Here is a 25,876-nt window from a genome sequence, read left to right as displayed (position 1 = left end):
GGGTTGTACGCTGGGCGTACAAGTAGGTACGCACGGCGTACAAGCCATCATCCAGTACGCTTAGCGTACATAGATGTACGCCCCGCGTTCGTATCAGATTTGGGCCTAGCATTTTCGGGTCTCGGTTTGGGCCAATCTTTGGGTATTTGGGATTTGATGGGACATCAGGAGCCAGTTAATATTGGCCAAGTATATGTTTGGGCTTAGGGTAAGGCCCATTAAGGGGATTGGGCCCAATTTAGTAAATTGGGCTATTAGTGTGCTACTAATGGGCTTGGGGCCTACCTAGTTGGGCCTTTTATATCATGTATTGGGCCTATGTGATGGACCAAGTTAGGGTAAGGGGTAGAATGGTCATTTTACCCTAACAAGGATTTTTTATAGTAGCTCGGGGAGCCGCGGATCAGCAGTTCGGGGACTTTCAGATAGCAGCCAGAGGGGTATCAGTAGGTCTTCAGCAGTGCAAAGTGAGTCTCCTCACTTTGTGCAGGGGTCTAAGGCCACAATGTCGGCCCATTATGTTTGTGTATAGTGTGAAGACATGGGGGTTAGCCCTGGGCACTATATGTTATATGTTCTGGATCACGATCCGATGTCGGGCAAGGCCCGAGGAGTATTAGTATGCTAGAGGTCTTTGTGATTCTTGCATGTGTCGGTACGATAGGTTCCGGACCAAGGTCCGATGCCAGGGCAAGCCCGAGGAAGAGTTGTATGTGCATGTTAGATTATGCTTGTTGTCTTTGTGATACTTGTATGTGCCTGGTACGGAGGTGAGAGTGGGCGAGGTCCCATCTCTCATCACTAGCTGATTATGGATAGGATTGTATATCTCAATATTAGCAAAGCAGGGGCAAGGCCCGGGAGTAGTGAGTGTGGGCGGGGGCCCATATCTCACTGGCATCCGGAGTGTGGATGAGGTTCCATAGCTCATCCGTAGTAGGCTAGGGGCGGGGCCCAAGTTAGGCGAGGCCTTAGACAGAAGGCGGGTCCTAAGAGAGACAGATCTGTATGTCGAGCGGGCGAGGCCCAGAGACAAGCGGGTCCTAAGAGAGACAGATATGTATGTCGAGCGGGGCTCGATGCCAGGCGGGGCCCGATGTCGGGCAAGTCCCGACGCAGCGGATGGGGACCTAGTATGTGGTTATATGTACGGTATGTGGTAGATTGGGGAACTCAGTAAGCTTCGTGCTTATAGTTTTCCATTTTGGTTTCAGATGCTTCCGGTAGCGGAGGGAGGAGCTCGGAATGACTGCATGGCACACACCAAGAAGTTTTTAGCCTGTGATGTTTACTCTGATAAAAATAATATGTTTTGAGATTATACTCTGATTTGATATAATGGTTTTTTTTTATGAATGAAATGGTTGATAATTATGGTATTTATTAATGATTTAAAACGAAATTTTTGGTATGGATTTTTGGGATGTTACATCATTAGTTAGACCACAATCAATTTACTTCATTTATATTTAAGAGTCCATTACTTCATTTGTAGTGAATTTAATCAAGATCCCAAAACCTGATTTAAAACTTGGATGCAAAAGTAAAGTTACGTGCACAAGGAAAGGAAGCCATTGATATTAATTCAACTGAGGTCACCAATAGCTCTATTTTTGAAACTTTTTTGCAGCCCAGAATGACGATATCCGTCACCGTTCTCGATATTTCCTTTGTATCTCCCTCTCTTTTCCATCAGCGCACAAATTTGTGGTTAATTTAGCGGAAACAAATAGGAAAACCTAGGTCGTTGTACTCCCTCGTCGCTACTGGAACTCAACCGAGAGAGTCACCGGAGATATAAACCTTACCAAAAAATGACCAAACCCATCATAGCTTCTTATATGGCGTTGGAGATCATCCACAGATAACAAAAAAATAATGAACACTCGGTTGAAAAGGAATTTATTGAAGCTTTTCGACTAAATAAACTCATCAAAAATCAACGATCCGACCGGAGTTAACATCGGTCATAGAAAATAATAAGGGTGAACCGAAATTCATAACACACCCAGATACACTCACATGCCACACTCGGAAAACCCTTCTCTCTCTCTCTCTCTCATCCCAAACCTTAATGCTTTAAAATGCTAGTATATAAATGGGTAAAATGGGAAGGGATCATTTCTCTTTCAAGGAAATATCGATTCAACTGTTCAAAAACAAGAAATATGCTAGCATTAAGTGTAGCAAACTAGATTTTTTTTTCTCATTTTTTATATGCAAAATACACCCAAATTTTTAGAAATATTATTCATCAAACCAGCGTGATTAGTTAAGTATCTACAGAAAAAAGGAAATACATACAAACACACATTAATACTACACCAAGATCTATATGGTGTCATGACTCATGAAGTTTTATACAAAAGATGATAATTATATATAAACTAACTTCTAATCTTCAATTGTTCCCTTTCCTTTGCCTTGTTTACATTTCCTGTTATCCATAATCACATTCACAAAATAAAAATAAACTTCATGAGTAATTTAACCATACATTGTCACATCATAACACATCGTTATCATATAATCATATTCATCGTTTTTAACTTAATGTTCTACAAAATAGTGCCAACCTATAACTCATTAGGAGGCTTCCATATTATTTGAAATTTTTCATAATACTCATATATAACTACAACAACACATGCACCCTTCTCTTGGCATACTTTTAACTTACCAGACTTTTAACCATTATAAGTCATGCTAAAATACTCATTTTGTTATATTCATGTAACCACATATAGGAACGTAAATATAGTTATATAGCTCTAAACACTACAACACAATACATAGTGTGAGTTAAAGTTAAACTACTCACCTTGATTAGGTTGATAATAGCTTGTTCCAATTCTACGAGATCTCGTTCCAAGTTTTGATTCGTCGAAACCTAGTCAATAATACAACTCTTAAGTGTTATGACGCATTCATAATTAGTAACACCACAACATAGCTCCACAATACTCAATTATGTGTAACAAAATATCAAATACTCAATTAAGTCACGTCCTTAGAATTGATCATCTTTGTATCTTTAATAGACATATTATGAACTCAATTCGGCAAAATCATGAACTTCAATTTCTAGGGTTAGAAATTTATCCCCAAATTCACAAAATTAATTGTTGTTATTACTCTACACACTTAGAATCAAGTAATTACCACTTCTATTTTTACTACTCATCATAATTTTAATATAGAAATAAATTGTTATGATTAGGGTTATTAAACCCTAAAATCATATTCGCCCTATTTCATAAATTTGTTAGCATACAAAACTTACTCTTGATTCTAGAAGTAGTAAACAATACTTTGTTTGCTCCTTCTTAATCTCTCCTTCTTTCTTCTTAAAAATCATATCGAAATCCCCTTTTCTTAGACTTTCTCCGCTCAGAAACAACAATGTGTACAAAATGAGGGATAAAAGAGCTCCCGTTCTTTTTATCTTTTTTTTGCTAAAGAGAATTGTCACGTCGTCGCAGCATCAGCTCCCCATGTCATCGTTTTCCCATTATTTATGACACTTTTGTTCCGTCACTAAAAGATTTGTCACAAAAGAATATAACATCCTAGCTACTTTCAACCATGTCGTGGTCAGTCTAATCTTCACCACGTCATGGTGCTTCAAAGTACATTGCCCTCATTATTCATTTTATGTCAACCAAATTACTGCTTTAGGACCACGTCGTGGCACTACTCCTACCACATCGTGGTTATTGAAATTTACTCATTCATTATAGGATTTTTTCTATTTTAACCTTGTCTTCCATATCCCATTCCTTATTACATTAGGTCATTTTAAATTAGAACTTATTAATTGGGTTACACTCTGAAGTTAGGTTATTTCTCATTTATAAAATGAGGAAATCTATTCAAACTCATAATTATGCAAAATGACCAAAATACTCTTTTTGGCCTAACACTTTTATTATAACATTTCTTAAATTTTAAACACACACTTGTATATTTTACACTATTGTGACAACCCGAAATTTCCATTCTGTACGATCATTATCAAGTCAATAGAAGCTAGACCAGTTACAGTGAATTTCAGACTTTTCCGTATAAGTTTGAGTATTTCAGGGTTTACATTTAAGAAGATATCAGGAGAGTGGATACACATGGGTTTGTGCAACTCGGGTATTTCAAAACTTTATGATAATAGAGTTCACTTCTTGAATAATAATATTTTCAGCAAAATAATCCCAGGACTATAAATATAATTCTTAACCAAATAATTTCATTAGTTACATTTCCAACTAGAGAAAAGCCGTTTTCTCTCTCACGGATCTTCGGGTTTTCATCCCAAATCGTGAGTACCCTTCTCTAGTTGTTTTATAATGCTTATAGTGTGCTAAATAACATAGATTTAATAGCAAAACAACTAGATTCGGGAGTTTACCGCCCAAGAACACCTTGGGGAGTAAACTCCTATATAAGGCTTAAATGATGTCTAGTCCTTTCTCCGTGTTATGTAACTACCTTAGACTTGTATGTAGATGTATTTAAGACTAGAAATCATCAAAGAACACCAAGGTTTGGCTGTTCACGGCCCAAGAAGTTCTTGGACCGTGAACTCCAAATTCAAAGGCCAAAGAGTGTTTTAATCACTCCTAAAGCCTTGGACAATAGCCTCTATTTATTCCTAGTTAATTTAGGGACCTTAAAACATCAAAAACCCCTCCCAAAGAGAGATTATGGCCCTAATCTCCAATTGTTATGGTTCTTGGGCCGTGAACATCAAAAGGGTGTACCAAAGTGTGCCTAATGCCTTCATTAGCCTTAGATAATTGTCTAGAACCTATCCTAGATGAGTATGGGACTTGAAAACATAAAAATACCCATTTCCATATGAGTTTATGGCAGTAAACTCAAAATGAAATGGCCTTGGGGCCGAAAACTCCTAAAAGTAGTGTCTTGATGCCCTAAACTATTCCAAGGATTAAACCACCAAGTAGAATTGCTTCTAGAAATCAAGTAACACTTCAAAACACATAATATCATTAAGTTTGGGAGCTTACGGCCGTAAACTCAAGGTTTTACGACTGTAAACTCCTTTTGTGGGGTTTAATGAAGAGTAAACACATGTATAAGGTCTGTTGGAATCCTAAACCCCTTTAGCCTTGTCCCACAACAACTTAGATGCAACCCTTAGGACTTATAACACTTTTACAAAGTGTTTTCATGTTCTAGAGTGTCCCAACTTAATTCATTAGTTATAATTTGGCTAATTAGTTATATATATGTTCATTATATGATAACTAGGCTCGTGCGTGTGTACATGTCTCCGTTTGCTACCTAGCACAGTATCCGACACTTCAATCCAATCCACTCACCACAAGGGAGTTCATACCCCTTTAATTAACCTTTGAAATACTTTTAAATGTTTTAAATGCTTTTATGGGGGAATACAAGTTGAATAATTATAGTTATTACATCAATCACATGTGATTAATAATTACAAAACCAATGATTTTATTACTGTTTATCAAATTGTTTTACTTCAAACTGCTTTACAAACTCTTTTACTTATCAATTACTTTTATTTAAACTTTTTTATATTTCTTATAAGTTGCATGCCCGTATATGTATAGTTATATAAGTAATGTTTAAAAGGCTTATGAAGGTCGTCCACCCTATTTCCTTTTCCTCGATTTGGATGTGGTCTGGTGGGATATCGGTTAGCCGTCTGAAGGTCGTTTCAATATTAATTATATATCATGTGTACATATATAGTCATAAAAGTTCTTCCATATTCATGCGTACTAGTTACATCATTAGTAAGTTACCATCGGGGTAACACAGGATCATACTTATACTCTTGCTAGATCGATGAGTCAGTTCATTCATGAGTCAGTACTTAGTACTATGAGAACATATACATTACATTACTATGAGAACATATACAACTATACTAGAAGAAGAACATATACAACTATACTAGAAAGAGAACATATACAACGATACTAGTACAAGTAACAATACATTACATATACATAAATACGTTAACAATTGTGATCCACTGTATCGGAGCATGCCTTAAATGTCATGGCCCGAGTTGTAGCTAGAGTCTCTTGGAGGGAGAGCGTGAGTTTGCGTATAGATCTATAATGGATTGACTATCCTACACCTTGCTGCTAGCTACAGCCGGACCTGCAGGTCTGCGGGTGCCAAATGTCATACATTTTTACGACCATACCTTTGTCGTTGTTACCAGTCGATAGTATGGTACAATTAATCACATGATACCTTAATATAAATCCGGTTTAAGGTAGTTAGTACAACAGTAGTTCCTATAATACAACACTACGGTACTACAGTAATTTATCCTTTATATACATTTAGTGATCATTTCATGTAAACATTAATGTACAAACTATATTTTGATAATGATAGTTACACTTGGGAAAATTACACACTTTTACGATAAACGAACGTACAAAATAGTTACGCCTTGGTAGAAAGCTACTTTTAATAGAAAATATAGGTTTTTCTGAGAGGTTCAAACTTTTACAAACACGTACAAACATTCACATAGTTTTCTCACCAATGCTTACAAACTCATGTTTAAACCACGTTCAAACGTTTTCATATAAACACCGACACTAAAATACTTATGAACTCACCAGCTTAATGTTGATAAACTCTTTCAAAATAACTTGTATTCTCAGGTCGTCAATAAACAGGTACCGAGGCCAGCTTTTGAGAAGATGGAGCGCATCCAAGACTCATCTTATTATTTTGATTTACATTTTTGGTGTCTATAATTGTACAGAACACGCTTGTATTAAAAATATATATTTAATGAAATAGATGATCTTGTTTGCTTATTTACTGTTATACTGTGTTGTGATACTTTACATGACGTCCTCCGCCCGAGAATGTTTCCGCCGTTCTCGGTTTTGGGGTGTGACAACTATTGCTACGTTATGGATATAATTTTCTCAAAATTAAACAGGAGTTACATTAAGCTTGCGTGGTTTTTAGGGGAAAGAAACAAACCATAACTGGAATGTTGCAGAAATGGTTCCTAGGATTTGGGCAGGCAATCATAATAAAGCCTAGCCCTTATTTCTCTTGCAAAATTGATTTCCAAAAATTGCATAATACCCCTTGGACATATAAACTTCTATTATTATTATTATTATTATTATTATTATTATTATTATTATTATTATTATTAGTATTAATATTAATATTATTATCACTTTAACCCCTTTACATATGTATATTGCCTTTTATTTATATAATTACTTGCCAAACCTTAAAATTTAGTGTTTAGTTATTTAATTACTTGTTATTATTTATCAAGCCCATTTCAAATTTATTAAATGAAAACAATTACAAAAACTATGAAAAGTTTAAACAGTTCAAGATCTTATTTCATGCCATTCTTGGTAAACCAAAAGAAGAAATATGGTTTTCATTTAAGATTTTCAAAATTCTTAATATCACCAAGGATGTATATTTGAAGGGATTTTTCCTATCTATTAGTATAAATTATGAGGGGAGGTAATGAAGTTTATGATTTCATCATTGTTGATTTTCTATTAACGAACGTAAATGACTTTTTGAGCTTGTTGTTGGTTTTTTTTTTTTTAAGAATTGATTAGATGAATTTATCACCAATAAATCAAAATGTCTACAATATTGGATATCTATATATGAGGGGATTCATGGAGTATTACTATGCATAGATTGCAGAAGCCTTTGGAGAGACAGTCGAGAATCCTTGTACTGTATTGAAGGATAGAAGTATAAAATGTGATGAAATTGTCAGAGATCCATGGGGGATTGGATACTTGGAAGGAAGACCAAGGGAATTCAAAAGAGATTAGTTTTTAATACTGATTGCTATGAAATATGTCAATCCACTCATATTCAAAATCTGTTGATTCATATATATATATATATATATATATATATATATATATTTTTGCAGCCTTATTTCAAATCCAGACAAGAGGGAGATTTGGGAATTACTCTCGTGGTGATTGGAAGTTCAGAAGGCTCTGCTCAATATTACACATATATGTAGATGACTTCGAAGATGGTTGAATCTTCACAAAGGAGGAGATTTATTGTGAAGTGTCAGCAGCTGATAATATCCAAAGTTGGAACATCCAAAGTGAATGAGACTGTTTGAAATGATGTCTATACTAAAGTAGGTGCTAAATTGTATGTAGATGAAATCATCTTAATAGGTAATGATCAGCTGCTCATTAATCAATTCATTAGTAAATCAACAATGAGTTTGCTACAAAGGATCTTGGCCCTTTAAATTATTTTCTTGGCCTTGAAGTCTCTTACATCGATGATGGCTTATTTCTTACACAAACGAAATATTCTCATGATATTCTCACTCGTGTTGGGCTACTTGATGTGAAACCTATGTTTACACCCTTGTCAATAACTGAGATTCTCACATCGACTGGAGATTTATTTCATGATCCTATCAGGTCATTAGTTGGTGCGCTACAATATCTAACTATCACTTGTCCAGATCTTTCATATGCAGTTAATCAAGTTAGTCAATTTCTTCATGGTCCTACTAATGATCATTTTCAAGTTGTTAAGCGGATTCTACAATATGTCAAGAGTACTATTTCCTATGGTTTGCATTTTCAACATCAAAAAATGTCTTTATTGCTTGGATACCCTGATGCTGATTGGGCCAGATGCATTGAAACTCGATGATCTACCTACGGATACTCCATTTTTCTTAGTGGAAATCTGGTTTCTTGGAGTGCCAAGAAACAACCCATCGTTTCTCGTTCTAGTTGTGAATCGGAGTATCGTGCTATGGCAAATACAGTTGCTGAAATCGTTTGGGTTACCAACTTGCTTCGTGCTCTTCATGTTGTCCCTACCGTTGTGCCTACTCTTCTATGTGATAATAAGAGTTCCTTATTCCTCAGTCAAAATCCAATCTCTCACAAGCGCGCCAAACACATTGATATAGATTATCACTTTGTTCGTGAACTTGTTGCTTCTGGTAAGCTGATCACTCGGTACATTCCCACTCATCTACAACTAGCCGATATCTTCACCAAGAGTCTTCCACGACCTTCGTTTGAGCTTTTTCGTGCCAAGCTTCGTGTTGGACCTCCTCCTCTCAGCTTGAAGGGGGTATTAGAGATAATTCAATACAATTAGATTTTATTTTATTTAAGTTTTAAATCTCTATTTGTATGGCTAGTTAGTTACGCTCTCTTGTATTTGTGTACTATATATACCATCAATATACAACATATAATTTTAAGGGAAAATCAATAACTCTTATATTAAGCTTATTATCATCAATATACAACATATAATTTTAAGGGAAAATCAATAACTTTTATATTAAGCTTATTAATCTCCTTCTGTCTATTTCATCACGTCGCATAGATAGCTTATGGCTTATGTTATTCTAAGATAGTTTGTTATGCTTAACTGTTTTAGTCCACATGTTATATCATATTTAGATGTACGTACACCTTGTGTCTATATATAAGGTGTTAGTCTTTGTGAGAGGTTAGGAGAGTTATTTGTATGCTCACAACATGCTAGTTATTTGAGCTATTAATATTGTAATGCTATCAACATCTAATCAAACAACAAAACTGTTATATTTAACATTTGGTGTTCATATTTTCATTGAACTATTGGATTGCTCTCGAGTCAAATACTCATCAGTTATATATAACTCAAGTAAAAGAATGTTTCAATTTTTTGTTATTAGCACAATTGAAATAGTTCCTTATCATAATGGCAATATCTTTTGGGCAGTGGCGGATGCAGACTGTTTTAGTAGGGGTGTCCCTCGTACTTCAAGCGGGTGCACCTAATAGAAAAAACTAAAAAAAAAAAAAAAAAAAAAAAAAAAAAAAAAAAAAAAAAAAAAAAAAAAAATTACACTGCGTGCCGGAAATTGAGCAGTGGCCTGGGACCCCAAAGGCCCTTAATAGGTCCGCCACTGCTTTTGGGTGTTATTTAAGATAGAACATCGCTGGAAAATGCGAAAGGGAGTTAAGATAAGTGGGGCATTGGAAAACATGATTGATCTCCTTTCTCATTCTTCTTCGCATGACCGGTCCAAGTAAATTTGAGGCCCGGTGAATTTTGGTTTTCCCATAAAAGAACATAAAAATCTAATTGTCGTGAGAAACTAAAGGTAAGACTTCAGATATTTGGAAAACCGAATATATATTTGGTTTAATTTTTCAATTTATAAATACCGGAAATATATATATATATATATATATATATATATATATATATATATATATATATATATATATATATATATATATATATATATTACAAGATGGAAATCTTAATCGATGGCATTTTATATATAACATACTTGATTAAATGCACGTAAAACTATTATTATCACTTTCTTATATATATTTTTAATCAATTTTAGAAAAAGGTGATAGATTAGCATAAGAACCAAACTTGTTATTGACCCAAGTATTATCGATTTACGAGAAAGTAAATTTCGTTGAAGACCTTACGACTAGGGGTGAGCAAAAACCGAACCGCAAACCGAAACCAAAAAACCGAAACCGAAAAGAAAACCGACAGTGCGGTTTTTAGTTTTGCAAAAACCGAAAATGTTCGGTGCGGTACGGTTTCTAGTCTTACAAAAACAAATAATGTTTATTACATTTTTTAACATTTAAATATGAAGAATACTAGTGATGATAATATCATTTTTATGAATACATTAATTGATATTATCACATGTATATGTGAAACGAATATTATATTTAAGTTGTATTATATTCAAGCATTAGAAACATGTTAGATGAGTAGTTATGTAATTTGATTTCAAAACAAAAGATGGCGGTATCAGTTAATCTTCAAGATATCATTTAGGCTTTAATTTTATCAGCGTTATAAGACTATCCCCGATTGCCTTTGAGATAAATCTTTCATCATTCTAACCTTTCATATAAGAGAGTCCATCTGGTTCTCCTCATCTCTATTTAAAGTTTCTCAAAAAATGATTAACACTTCTTATCCGAGTTAAAGTAACTCGTTGGGTTACTGAGTTTTAGGGAAAAGGCAAAACATAAACCAAATAAAAAATTTGACGAAAAACCGCAAAAAAAAAAAAAAAAAAAAAAAAAAAAAAAAAAAAAAAAAACGAACCACATAAAACTAAACGGTGCGGTTTCTAAAATACAAAAAACCGAAGTTGCGGTTTTTGGTTCGGTTTTGGCCAAAAACCGCACCATGTTCACCCCTACTTACGACTTTTTATTTATAAATCAATTATTCTGAAACGGCAAGGCTTTAAATTATTTGACTATTATATCTTATGCAACATTGTTCTATTGTTAGATTTTTGGTTAGTATAATTAAAAAGTGTTTGTATCTTATGCAGTTAATATTGTGTTATTATTAGGGTTAGTATAATAAAAAGTGTGAATAAAAGGAATCGAACTCAGCCATGTTTTCTTAAAAGAGAGCAAGGGGTGGGTCAGTTACGGTTTTGACTGCACATTTCTTCTTCTATTTGACTTCTTGAACATCATAAGTGCATGGGAAGAGAAGACAATTTAGCATGGATTGGGAAGGTTATGGGTTTTGTACGAAAATTGCAGCCCCTTTGATTTCTTTCTTTCTTGTTCTTCTTCATGCTACAGCAGAAAATTAATAAGGAATTGACCACTCTAGCACTCCTTTTTCTTTGACTTTCATGCCTGACTTGTGGAGTAATTGTCTCGCCTTATTTTTGCTATTCTTTTGTTTTTGCTTCAGGAGCATCACGTGGAATATGGGAGGAAGATGTCTATATGGGTTTAAAATAAATGAAATCATGGTGGGTAATAGGGATGTAGCTTGTACCATAACGACTAAAAAAATGAATGATTTATTGTACTGTTCTTATTTTGATTTTGGTGGACGTAATATACAAGCAAATGGAAAGTGAGTCTTAATTGTTGTAAAATAATTTGGTTGGTTTAGAAATAAATTATAGCAAAGTGTGGAGTGTACAAAAAAGGAACGAAACCAAAATAAATAAATAAATAAATAAAATAAAAAAGAACGAAGCTAATGCACATAAAATTGACGCAAGAAACTAAAATATCATCACAAAAACTTTCATCAAGTATATCGCATTGGGAATTGAATCGGTTTTGTGTAAGGTTTCAATTCCGCATCAACTTCTATAGAAATTTTCAACTAATTAAACCAAAATCCTAAACAAAGTATATGCTGATAATGCAAAACCCCAAAATGAAAATCAATAACAACACATTGTTTTATCGAAAAATGATTAAAGGAATATCAACCAAATTGTATGAAAGGTTGTGGTGTTGTCATGAAGTGAAAGTAACACAAGTAACCATAAGAAAACCATTGATCCTTGCTAGGATCTCTGACACAAAACTTTAGGAGGTGATAATGATCAACTGTCTTTTTTAATCTTATTAATCGTAATGTAAATTACAGAATTGTGTTTGAAAGTACGAGTACAAATGATTAAGTAACTCTAACTGTGTATGTATGTGTGTGATCTATACATGTGTTTTACAACCTATGTTGACTAATGAAGTGTCCTATATTCTCATGATGATGTTGAATAAGCATTTGCATGTTGTTTTGACTTGGCAGTTCCGAGTTTTAAGCTTGACTGGAACGATAAGTGTTGACCTGTCTTTAGTTTACGATTTATGCACATGTGAATAATAAATAATAAATATATTCGATAATTCCGTTAGGAAAATATATTAGTAATATTCATGATCATGAGTGTTTTTCTTAGGATCCTGACTTCACTTCAAGATTCGAGACCAGTGAATGTTTCAGAATCTTGACCCTTAACAATTGCCACAAATTATACCTGCAAAATATTTGAATTAATTCTTAATATTTAAAGAGTATTGTTTTGCTTAAAAAATTACACAAGTGAAACCCAACCAAATTGTATGAGTGACTATGATATTCACGATAAAACAAGTACAAAATGATGATCAAAGTGACACGAGCGGTTTACAAGGAAAGTCTTTGATCTTTGCTAGGACCTCCGGGACAAAACCTTGGGAGGTGACAATGATCACCTATCTTGATGATTTTATTGATTAAAAATGTTTATTACACAGATGAATGTGTAAATGTAAGTGCAAATATCATAGCAGAACTAGTCATTGTTTTGGTAAAACAAGCAAGAGTCAACCAAATTTTATGAGAGGTTGTAATGTTCCAAAGGATGGAAAATGGGAAGATGGATGGCATAATGGTCTGTGAAGTTAAGCACATATGACATAAAATACAAACCAAGATCTGCTATAAAATCCCAAGCAGTGGTAGATTTTGTGGTTGACTTTAGTGATGATCTAAGAGTCGAAGTCAAAATAAAAGCCAAACAAATTATAGAAGAAGAGAACATGGGAAGATGAATGCTATTCACAGATGGAGCATCAAACCAAAAAGGAACTATATTGGCGATCACATTAACATCACCATAGTGGAACATCCTACCCTAAGAAATCAGTTGTGAGTTCAATGCGACCAACAACGAAGCAAATTACGAGGCACTAATCATGGGACTACAACTAGCCAAAGATCATCAAATCAAGGATCTTCAGTTATTTGTCGATTCTTTATTATTAACTAACCATTTTAAAGGATTCTATGCACTAAAAGGAGACAAGCTAGCACTATACCTCCACATGCTCAAAAACCTGGCCTCAGAATTCGAAACATTTAGCCTAAACTGTAACATCCATAAAATTCATAAAATTTAAAACTTTTTCAAGCATTCTGATGTGTATTTTTCATGCACTGGGTTTTTTATTTATAATTCCTAATTTATCACATCTAAACCACACCTTACAGGCAGTGAACCCGATCGAGTATAGTATAGCTTTGATAAGAAAGGGTGTCGAACACAAGGGGAACGGTAGTGAATTAATTTAAAATATTTGATTATAGGTTACAAAACACACGAAAGCAGTAAAGAAATGGTTTATTAATTCTCAGACGAACAATTAATTAACAAATCTCGATAAACTAAAAGGAAAACAAATCTCTTCAGGTACTTTGGTTTAGATAAATTACACCTTAAAAGCATAGACAATTGCATACACAAATTCATTTATTCACGTTCACCAATTCCTAAAATGATTAGATTCGCGTTCACTATTACTAGTCCTTTAGCGAACAAGTTAATTCAAATAATGATCAGTTGATTAAACTAACATGTTTCCTAGTGTTCAGTTCGTATCAAGCAAGACTTGTAATAATAGTTAATCAAATTACTTATTCAATTTAACCTCTTGTTGATGGTCATCAAACAAGGCTCACACATTAACTTACTTATTTCCGAGTTAACCCTAGATTCATGTTCACTACTACTAGGCATACAATCTTGTTTTCACGAAACTATATGATTCAAGCAATTAAGAAGATGTTCATACAACTCAATAAACTTGATTATTAACATAAAATAATTATCATTAACACATAAGGATCTTTTAACAAGCTCAACAAGATAAATTAAACACGAATAAAACAATCCAAATAGCAACTAATCCATAAATCAAGGTTTAATCTAATCATAAACACAAAGCAAAAGGTTTTTTACACCTAAATTAGAAAGTAAACACATAATGGAATGCTAAACATGGTCACGATAACAAACCACATGATTACCGACATGAATCCGCTCTCCAATCCCTTAGATCTCCGCTCCCGTTAGCTTAACGGCCCTTTGGCCGCCTTCTAGACCCTCAAAACGGCAGCTATGAAGTTTTCTTGTCGCACAAGTCGAAGTGGAATATCATAGATTATGAAAATGGTGGAATGATATGGGGTATTTATAGTTGATGGAGATGGAATTATATGGAATATTAGAGTTGGATTGGAATAAGGAAACTAATGGTGGCTTAGGGATTAAGCAAATAAAAATAAGATAAGTGGTGCTTGGAGAATAAGTAACTTGGAGGGAATTTTCGTCCAGCTTTTATGCTTCATCTTCAAGGCCGATTTTGGATAAGATAAGTGTCTAATTAGCCAAAAGTCCCTCTCACATAAGTCGTAGGAAATTTCGTCTAGTTTTCAGAACGTTTTGAATCTCGTAAATTGGACTTGTGAGTCATCAGAAATACCTGAAACACTGAAGAGGGTTTAATCTGCCAGTAATATCCTTTTTGCATCTTTTCAGCTCCATTCTCTTCCTTTTGCTTTCCAACTCCCATTTTTACTGTAATTGAATATTTCAAAGCATATCAAGTATCTTTTAGTTACAAATAATATAAAAACATAGAATAAGATAATAAGAAAACATCATAAATATATGTATAAAATAGACGTTATCACATTCAAAAACCATTACTTGTTACAAAATGTTTTCAAAATAGTTTCATATAAGAGTATCCCATAAATCAAAATAATAAAATGTGACGAGGAGCACGATCAAGCCATCGCCTTTCCACAATCATCTGAATTACCTAAAACCAAAACCAAAATTGTAAGCTCGAAGCTTAGTGAGTTCCCCCAAAATACCCGCACAACAAGCAACATACACATAATAACAGCATACTATGGGCCAAATCAACCATCGGGTTGGAATGCCCCAGGCCCTTAACCATCGGGTTGGAATGCCAACATACTATGTGTCTAGTCATCCTCGGGATGGTATACCCTCGGCCCACAACCATCTGGTTGGAATGCCCACATACTACGAGTCCAATCATACTCGAGATGGTATACCCTCGGCCAACAACCATTGGGTTGGAATGCCCACATACTACGAGTCCAATCATACTCGGGATGGAATACTCTTGGCCCACAACCATCGGGTTGGAATTCCCCAGTCTGTTGGCTCTCGCACACAACAGATAAGTCTCAACCACCAATCAACCATGTGCACATATATATAAGATAATCACATAACAGTCTATAGACAGACAAACCGATTTACAGATCACTATGCATAGTAACATCCTATCTACCAGGATACCGATCTAACTGATCATACCCACATAGAAACATCCTATCTACCAGGATACCGATCTAAAAGATCACACTATCAATAAAGCAGGATAATAATCCAAAGGGTCGGCCTTGGTGCCTTAGACCCTTGAGTGTAGTTGAAAACTCACCTCACAAGTAAAGTTGAATTGAAAAGATCAACTCCAAAACATGCGCTCGAAACTCAAACACCTACAACCACCATTGATCCAAATTCCATAAATTCCCAAATTAACAAAATTCCCTCAGAAGTCAAACTTGGTCAACCCTGGTCACAGTCATAGTCAACGGTCAAGGTCAACAGTCTATGTTGAACCAACTTGTCAATTGCAGCTTATAGACTCGTCGAGTTCCTTCAGAACTCAGAAAGTCGTAAAAACCCCAATCAACACGCCGAGTTACCAAGTAACTCGTCGAGTCCAAGCAGCATCCAGAATATCGGGAAAACCCTAACCAACTTGTTGAGTTGACTATGCAACTCGTCGAGTTCCTTCAGCCCTTATTGAAATTCAGACTTTTTCAAACTAAACCAATGCTCTAAAATGTAAATCTATCCTCCTAGTGTGTAGTTACCACATAAAGTTGCTAACTTCATGTGCATGCAAGGCTTGAAGAAGCTAAAACACTCAAAACTAGTCATAGGAAGAGGTTTAGGGCATGTAGAAGAGCCAAAGCTTCATAAAGCTTGAGGATTTATGTCCATGAGGGTCTAGAGGAGTCCAGATCTGAAGTTACAACTTCAAATCGAGCTCAAACAAGGAATGCTTCAAGAATAAGCTAGAAATGATCCTAAACTCTACAATGAAGAGATCTAAGAAGAAAATGATCAAGGTAATGACTTTTTACCTTCAAATGTATGCCAAGACGATGTAGATGCTGGATCTACAAGCCCCTTCCCGTTCCAAGCTTCTAAATCTTCAAGTCTCTTCAAGAATGCACCAAAAAAACACTTTTAGCCTAACAAACTGATATAGGCATATTTAGTCATATAATTCATGCATTATTTTAATACTTTATGTTGATTTTATCTCATTTAAAGAATAAAAGGTGCTTAATTAGTTTAGAATTTCATTTTTCAGCAATAATGACATGCTCGAATGGAAAAGGAAGTGGAATTGGCGATTGGAAGCTTGGATCTTGGATTTTGAAGAAAGAAGGATGTTGATGGACAGCTTGACCCCTCTTCAGTGTTTTGGCCATAACTCATGAACCGTAACTCCAATTGATGAGATTCAAAACGTTCTGAAAACTAAACACAATTTCGGACGAATTTCGTGTTTTGATAAAATGTTGATTCCAAGCGGACTCAACGAGTTGGGCCTCATTCTCTTATCTTTGATTCGACGATTTGATTCCATTCAACGCGGGCATTGTCTATATTTTTGAAGATCGTTTTCTGAGCATTTCTAAGAAGCTTTTTCCGGAATATTTAGAGCTGTCAACCACACGAGATATTTGACACCCAAGGCGTGGATGAGCTATCCCCATACCAAAGTCAGCTGAAGTTGGAGCTTACAAAGAAGAATAACAACCTCGCAACTACTATCCCAGGGGAGTTTGTTCCAATTCTCTCTTTACTTTTATGTTTTTTATACATAACATGCAATGGGGACATTGCATGAATTAACTGTGGGGTAGTGGTTGGTTACATTAGTCATATTAGAATCCTAGGTATGCTTTTAAAAATTTTAACAAATTTTTGCATAAAAATTGCTAGGATTAATTTAGAAAATCATGGTAAAAGCAATTAGGATTCCATGCTAGTATTGTGTTTGATGATTCTTTGAAGACCCAAATGTTTAGTTGAGCCAATATATGTTCTAGTGCATTTGTGGCCTCCTTTATTCTAGTGAAATCATGGGACAAAAACATGAACTCGCTTGGTTTGAGGGATGCAATATGTTTAGTATCGTGAACCTGAAATGTATCCAGGAAGACTAATACTTTAACCAATAAAGGTTGAAGTGGAGCACCCTTGCTTAAGCATGTAGGTTTTAAGTAGAGAGAGAGAGAGAGAGAGAGAGAGAGAATTACAAGAAAAAGTTGTAAGAATTTTGGAGCAGTTAAAGTGAAGATCAAAAGATCAAAATTCTGAAAAAATTCAAAAAGTTGAAGATACCAAAAATCAACAAGGTGGTGAATTCAAAGAAATCAAAGATTAAATATCAAAGAAGTAAAGAATTCCAAAAGAGCTCCATAGTGGTATCGAAAAGTTGTAATTTTCTAGATTATGTACGCTTGGGTTGCTTGACCAAAAATACTTTGAGGTTAGGAAGTTTTCTGCGGATGGATTCGGTGGGATGCATAAAATGAGCATTGTTCAAAAGAAGTGGGCGAGTGTTTATGAGGATTGTGAGTATTTAGAATTAGGGGGTCCTTAGGAAAAATTTTAGACACAAATGCATTCGTTGCGGTCTTGACACAATGGTTGGGTTTGGTTGGAGTAATTTTATGTGATACTAGTATGCTAAAATTCAGTTTTGCTTGGGGATAAGCAAAAGTCAAGTGTGGGGTATTTTGATATAGGCATATTTAGTCATATAATTCATGCATTATCTTAATCCTTTATGTTGATTTTATCTCATTTAATGAACAAAAGGTGCTTAATTACTTTAGAATTTCATTTTTCAGCAATAATGACATGATCGGATGGAAAAGGAAGCGGAATTGGCGATTGGAAGCTTGGATCTTGGACTTTGAAGAAAGAAAGATGTTATTGGACAGCTTCACCCCTCGTTAGTGTTTTGGCCATAACTCATGAACCGTAACTCCGACTGACGAGATTCAAAATGTTTTGAAAACTAAACACAATTTCGGACGAATTTCGTGTTTTGATAAAATGTTGATTCCAAGGGGACTCGACGAGTTGGGCCTCAACTCAACGAGTTGGTCTGAAGTTTCGCGATTCTTAACGTTGACTTGCCGTACACAGGTTTTAAATGATGGACTCGTCGAGTCAGTCACTGGACTCGCCGAGTCACCCCTGTTTTCAAATTTTTATATATATATAAATGCTTCTCATTCGAACCTAACTAATGGGGGAAGTTTACGATGATTTTTGGAGGCCAGAAGGGTTCTTAGAAGCTGTGGTTTTCGAGATTTCAACCTAGATATCAATTTGGAAGAAGATCAAAGGCAATAACACACTACCTTTACCTTAATCTTTTGCATAACCCATGTTTCAATCATTAGATTATGTTTTTAGTTTGTTATTTGTTTTAGATATGAGCTAAAAACTCATAACTTCTGTTTAGGATAGATGATTTTATAAATATGGTTTGATTTCATGATTGGATTGATTCAATTAGGTGACTTTGTTTTGTTAAGCTTATTAAAGATCCTTATGTGTTAACAATAACTATTTTCTGTTAATTAACCAGTAATTAAGTTGCATGAACATCTCTTAGTTGCTAAACTCATATGATTTATATGAAAACATTGTTATATGCCTAGGAATAGTGAACTAGGGTTAACTAGAAAATAGGTAAGTTAATGTGTGAGCTTGTGTGATGAACCATCAATAAGAGGTTAATTGAATTAGTAATTTGATTAGCTAAGTACAAGTCTTACTTAACCCGAATCAATATACTAGGAAACTCATTAGTTTAACCAACTGGCCACTGTTTGAATTAATTTGTTTTCTAAGGATTAGTAATAGCAAACGTAAACCTAATCACACTAATCGGTAACTAATGCCAATTAATCCATCACACTTGCCATAAAATCAACCATAAGAATAAATGATTCAAACCTAAACAGAAGTCTCTTTTAATATTGAATTTAGTTACCTTCTAGTTCCTTAGTTATTAATTTTATTTGTTTGAGTGTTAATTGATTGTTTAAGTTTCTAGTCTTGCAAAACTAGAGAACCCCCTCTTTTATTAATTGTTTTAATTAGATAATATTAGTATTTAAATTTAATTATTATCGTTCCCTGTGTTCGATACCCTATTTACCTGAACTAAACTGATAATCGATAGGTACACTGCTTTTCGTGTGTTTGTCCTTGTGCTTAAGTTGGTAGGATTAAAACTAGTGCATTCCATATGCGTCACACACACACTCAAAAGTAAGTTAGCTCGATTAGTGTTTGATTATGGACGTGCAAAGTGGTAAGGAGGCTGGAGGAAAGGACTTAAGGTCCTTTAAATAGGGTGCAAACCCTAAAAATTAGGCGTTTCAAAAACAGCCTCTACTCGTCGAGTTGGTCCTCCAACTCATCTAGTAGGTCCTAAAGTTTACATAGGCTAACCAGTCTCTACAAGACGAGTTGGGGCAACCAAATCGTTGAGTAGGTCCACAGATATGATTATTAAAGATTCAAACTTATACATGGGAGTCGAGATATTACAATTCACCCCTACTTGAACTTGACTTCGTCCTCAAAGCCTGTTGCAGCGAACAAATCCGGGTAACGCTCCTGCATCTCAGCCTTGGGCTCCCAAGTCTACTTAGATCCCCTTCGGTGCTCCCATTGTACCTTTACCGAAGGTACCTCCTTGTTCCGTAAAGCCTTCACTTTCCTCTCCAGAACGGACACTAGCCTCTCCACATAATTCAGACGCTCATTGACCTGAATATCATTTAATGACACCACTGCCTCCTCATCCAATATGCACTTCCGCAAATGCGAGACGTGAAAAGTGTTGTGAATCTGACTGAGCTCCTCTGGGAGGTCCAGTGTATATGCCACCTTGCCAACCCTATCAACTACCTGAAAAGGTCCAATGTATCGGGGACCCAACTTCCCCCTCTTTCTGAAACGAATCACACCATTCTAGGGTGAGACCCTCAGTAGTACCATGTCACCAACCTGAAACTCCAACTCAGATCAACGCCGGTTGGCGTAACTCTTCTGCCGACTCTAAGCAATCTGCATATGCTGGCTGATCTGTTGAATCCTCTCGGTAGTCTGCAGAACTACCTCGTTCCGTCCCATCACCCTGTGACCAACCTCACCCTAACAGACTGGGGTGCGGCATCTCCCTTCATACAACAGTTCAAATGGTGGAGCACTAATATTGGAATAAAAGTTGTTGTTATAGGAGAACTTTGCAAGCGGTAGGTAGGAGTCCTAGCTCCCATCGAAGTCGATAACGCAGGGTCTCTGCATATCCTCGAGAGTTTATATGGTCCACTCACTCAAGCCGTCTGTCTGCGGATGAGAAGTTGTATTGAAATGCAGCCACGTGCCCAGTTCCCCGTGGAACTTCTGCTAGAAATGGGAGGTGAACTGAACATCACGATCTGAGACAATAGACACTAGCACCCCTTGGAAAGCAATGATCTCGCGGATATACATGTCGGCCAGCTTCTCAGCCGATGAACTCTCTCGAATAGGCAGAAAATGGGCACTCTTGGTCAATCGATCCATGATGACCCAAATAGTGTCGAATCCCTTATCTGTCCTTGGTAGCTTGGTGATAAAATCCATCATGATCTGCTCCCATTTCCACATGGGAATCTCTAGAGGCTGCATCTTGCCATGCAGCCTCTGATGCTCGGCCTTGACCATTCGGTGGGTCAAGCACCTCTCAACGTACCATGCGTTTTCCATCTTCATGCATGGCCACCAATAACTCAATGACAAATCCCGGTACATTTCGGTAGACCCAGGTGAATAGAGAAGCGAGACTTATGATTCTCCTCCAGTACAATCTGCCTGACCCAACCAGACATCGGAACCCAGATCCGACCGCAAAAGGTCAACAATCCGCGACTATCCTGCACAAACTGGGTATTCTTGCCCCTAATCCTCTCAAGCTTCCAGTTCTCCTGTCACATACCCTCAGCCTGAGCTTCCCTAATCAATCTCACGAGTGGATAATCCACTGATATCCTCATACATGCAACTGGAACAGAAGATCCATCCGACATGCGGCTCAGGGCGTCCACAACCACTTTCTCTTTACCTAGATGGTAAAGGATCTCGCAGTCATAATCCTTGACTTCGTCTAGCCACCTGCATTTTCTCATGTTTCGGGTCGGCTGATCCATGATGTGTCTCAGGCTCTTGTAGTCTGTGTATATGGTATAGCAGACCCCATAGAGGTAATGTCTTCAAATCTTGAGAGTGAATACCACAACTCCCAAATTCAGATCATGAGTGTGGTATCTCGTCTCGTGTGCCTCAAAACTCCTAGTAGCTCACGGAGATGCTCCTCATGCTGCTCCCTTATCTTGGAATACACCAAGATGTCATCTATAAACACAATGACTGAGCGATCGAGTATCGGTCTGCATACCCGATTCATCAAGTCCGTAAACACTGTCGGCGCGTTGGTGAGACCAAACGGCATCACCACGAACTTGTAATGTCCATAACGAGTCCGGAACGCGGTCTTCTCCATGTCCTCCTCCCTAACCCTATCCTGATGGTATCCGGACCTCATGTCTATCGTTGAGAACCAACATGCTTCCTGCAACTGATTGAAAAGATCATCTATCCTTGGGAGTGGATAACGGTTCTTCACCATCAACTTGTTCAACTCCCTGTAGTAAATGCACATCCAGTGTGAACCATACTTCTTCTTGATGAAGAGTATTGGCGCTCCCCATGGAGAACTGCTCGGACGGATGAACTGCTTGCCCAACAGTTCCTACAACTAATATCACAGCTCATGCATCATTGTGAGCAGGTCGGCCATATTTCTACTTCTTCAGTCTATTAGGGTTGCGTTCGGGAGATCTTCGGGGTATCCTTCCTGATAGACTTGATTTCGATTCCCATGGGGGATGTATATGTGATTGTGGATTTGGACTGGTTGAATTGCTTCGGTGCCATGATCGACTGCGAGGGTCAGCGGATGGTAGTTCGAACCCCACGTAGGGGAGAACTGGTTATCTACGGTGAGGGAACCAGATTATGTTCAGGATTTTGCTTAGATGTCAGGGCTTCGCAGTGCTTTTAGGACAGGTGTGCGTGTTATTTAGCGTATGTGGTACATACATCGAAGATCTACAGAATGCAACCCTGCGTCGGCCTGACAGCTAGTAGGGGACATTGGGCCTTTATATGGCCCACCTGCTCACAATGATAACAAAGTCTGACCCCAAAAGTTGGAGTCCGCTGCCTACAATCCCTGTCAATGCGGCCTTGCTTGCCACACTTGTGGCATCCTAAAGAAGACCGACAAACCTATCATGCGCCTTGCCGCACTTCCCACAAGTGCGACCCTTCTGACTCCCCTTGCCTGGAATCGGCGGCCCTAAATCGCTTCGGTGCAGCTGTGACTGCGTCGGGGCCTATCTCTACTCTCTCAGCTATAACTCAAACTCTAAGTCACGCGGCCTAGCAGCCTCCTGTAACTTTAGTAATGTGTCACATGACTGGGTAGCAACAAACTGTATGATGTCAATCTTGAGCATGCTCAGATAACGAGTCATCTGATCCTGCTCGGATGCAAACTCCAGGAAAAACATCACCCTCTTAGTGAACAGGAATGTGATCTCCGTCACCGACTCAGTACCCTGTCACATCTCCAGAAACTCCTGTGCCAGCCGCTCTCGCTCAACCCGTGAAATGTAGCAAGCGTCGAACATCTCCCTTAACTACTCCCCAAGTAACTGTAGCTCTCTACTCATTAGAAATTACCCTGTCATCAATCTCCACCATTCCTTTGCTCCGGACCTCAGCAGGTTCAGAGCACACCTGACCTTCTGGTCAGTAGTACTGGACATGAACATGTGAAGAAGCATCCCTCCACGTCAGATAGCCTGTAACGTCCGTGTTTCTAAGCTAAACATTAGTATAACGACGTAATAGTTAGGTTCAACCATTGTAACTCGTTTTGAAGTAATAAAGATGAATTACTTGAATATTATGTGAGTTATGTGATTTTATGTGCTTATATACTTGTTTATAATGATATAACAAATTAAGAATGAAAATAATCGTCAAAACTAAAATGTTAGATAAACCCTATATCGATGAAGAAATTTGTAGTGGTCGTGACAAGGATTCCGTACATATAAAGAATGCCGAAATCCGAGTTATAACGAAAAAGTTATAGTATGTCGAAGTTTCTCGACAAAACCAGCACGACACTGCGTGACGTAAATAGTGGATTTACGATAGAGGAATTTTTGGCCTTAGTGATCTAAACAAAAGTCGTAGCATACGTTAAACCATGAGCATGCATGAAAAGAACGCCCAAATATGACTTTGTATGAGAAGTTATGATTTTTCTAAGTTTCGGATCAGGAGTACACAGCCCGGAGTTCGAATGTTAAATTGACCCATATTTGGCCGACACAACCTAAACGAGAATCGAACGTATCATTAATAGTAGTTCAACGGTAAAAAGACAGACGAAAACAGACGTCGGATGAAGAAGTTATGAATTTTTAACGGACTTTTCCTGTCCCGACCTGTTAAAAATATAACTTTAAAAATAAAGTCAGAATTAGCCGATGCATTCTAAACGAAAGTTGTAGAGTCCTGTCTTGCCTACGCATGGATATAAAGAACGTTAAAAACAGAGCTCGTATGCGAAAATTGTGAATTTTGGAAGTCGGGATGCGAATTTGCGAGAGTGATGATGTGGAAAGATCTCGGCCCTCCCTTGCTCCCCAAGGTCTCGCACTCGGATGCTGATACCTGTCATTTTAGACACACAGCATACCCAAGGAATGCCTCGCGTCCAAGTACGCCCTGCGTATGAAGGAAGGACGTTGCACGGTCTCGTATGCTCGGTCTAGGAGAAGTCACGCCGCACCAAGCCGCTTCGGACACATGTTATACGAACTTTTCCTTACACCCCGCGTAGATTAGCAGTATGCCCAGCATACCGAGGCCTCGCACCCAATCAAAGGGTTGCGAGGGCAACCTTACAATTCACACCTTTTCCACTAATCTCTAACCTATCCAACCCCCCCCCCCCCCAAGCCTAGGGAACCCCCTAGCACTAGAAGAAACCTCAGGAGCGCCCGACAGCTCCGAGAAAAAGAGCTTTTCTGCTCAGAAGCTCTGCTTCAGCGGAGCCCGGTTTTTAGTAAAACCCGTTGTAAGTGAGATATGCCTACCATACTTTAAATATAGCTTATATTTAAATATAATATTGTTATTATGAACCTATAAATAAGATTTATTAGTAATTTAAAGTCGTTATACTAATTGATCTACTTACGAGAATGATGTCTAGGCTGTGATTTAGTGAGGTGTTTAAAGTGTGATTTCCAAAAAGTATACTTTGTATACCAAATGGACCCTACCTCTGATATGATCCTACCTGGTTATTCCTTACTTGATAGATCATGAAGTAGACTCTGAGTTAATGATGAATATAGACTAATAATTAGTCGCAATGAATACTAGACTAAAATCTAGTGGTAATGATACTAGATTTCGTCGAAGGAAAATAAATTAAGCAAAGCGCTATCTGAGTTCAGAATCCCCACTTACTTTTATCTTACACATAGATATGATGTATTTTATATAAATTACGTGTTATGTGTGCATATTATCTGTATACTTGCTATCTATGTCGAATGAACAATTTTATACATGTTTAAATGATTTAAACAATATATGTATTTTATATCTACAAAAATGTTGGGTAAAACATGGGTAGATGTAATAGATGGTGTGTGATGAAATAAAATGATGATAGACCTCGAATTTTCTAGACAGTCCAGCCATCTAGCGGAGTATAGATGACGACCACGGAATTTTCTAGACAGTCCAACGGAACACTAGCAGGCTCACAATCTGTAGGTTTTTATTTGAACTAAGTGTTCACCAGCAGTACTCCATCCCCCTCATCGTTTCCTTATTTGACATAAACTGCTAAGGCACCTCCAAAGCAGTGTTGTCACCCCAATGAAAATCCTTAGGCTAGGACCCTTATATTATATGCTTTAGGGACGTAAAGTGAGGATAACGGGAACGGGTAATCGGGTTTGT

This window comes from Lactuca serriola, chromosome 9 (assembly GCF_051521515.1).
Source record: "Lactuca serriola cultivar US96UC23 chromosome 9, Lser_US96UC23_V15, whole genome shotgun sequence".
Taxonomy (NCBI): domain Eukaryota; kingdom Viridiplantae; phylum Streptophyta; class Magnoliopsida; order Asterales; family Asteraceae; genus Lactuca; species Lactuca serriola.
This window is presented reverse-complemented; position numbering follows the sequence as displayed.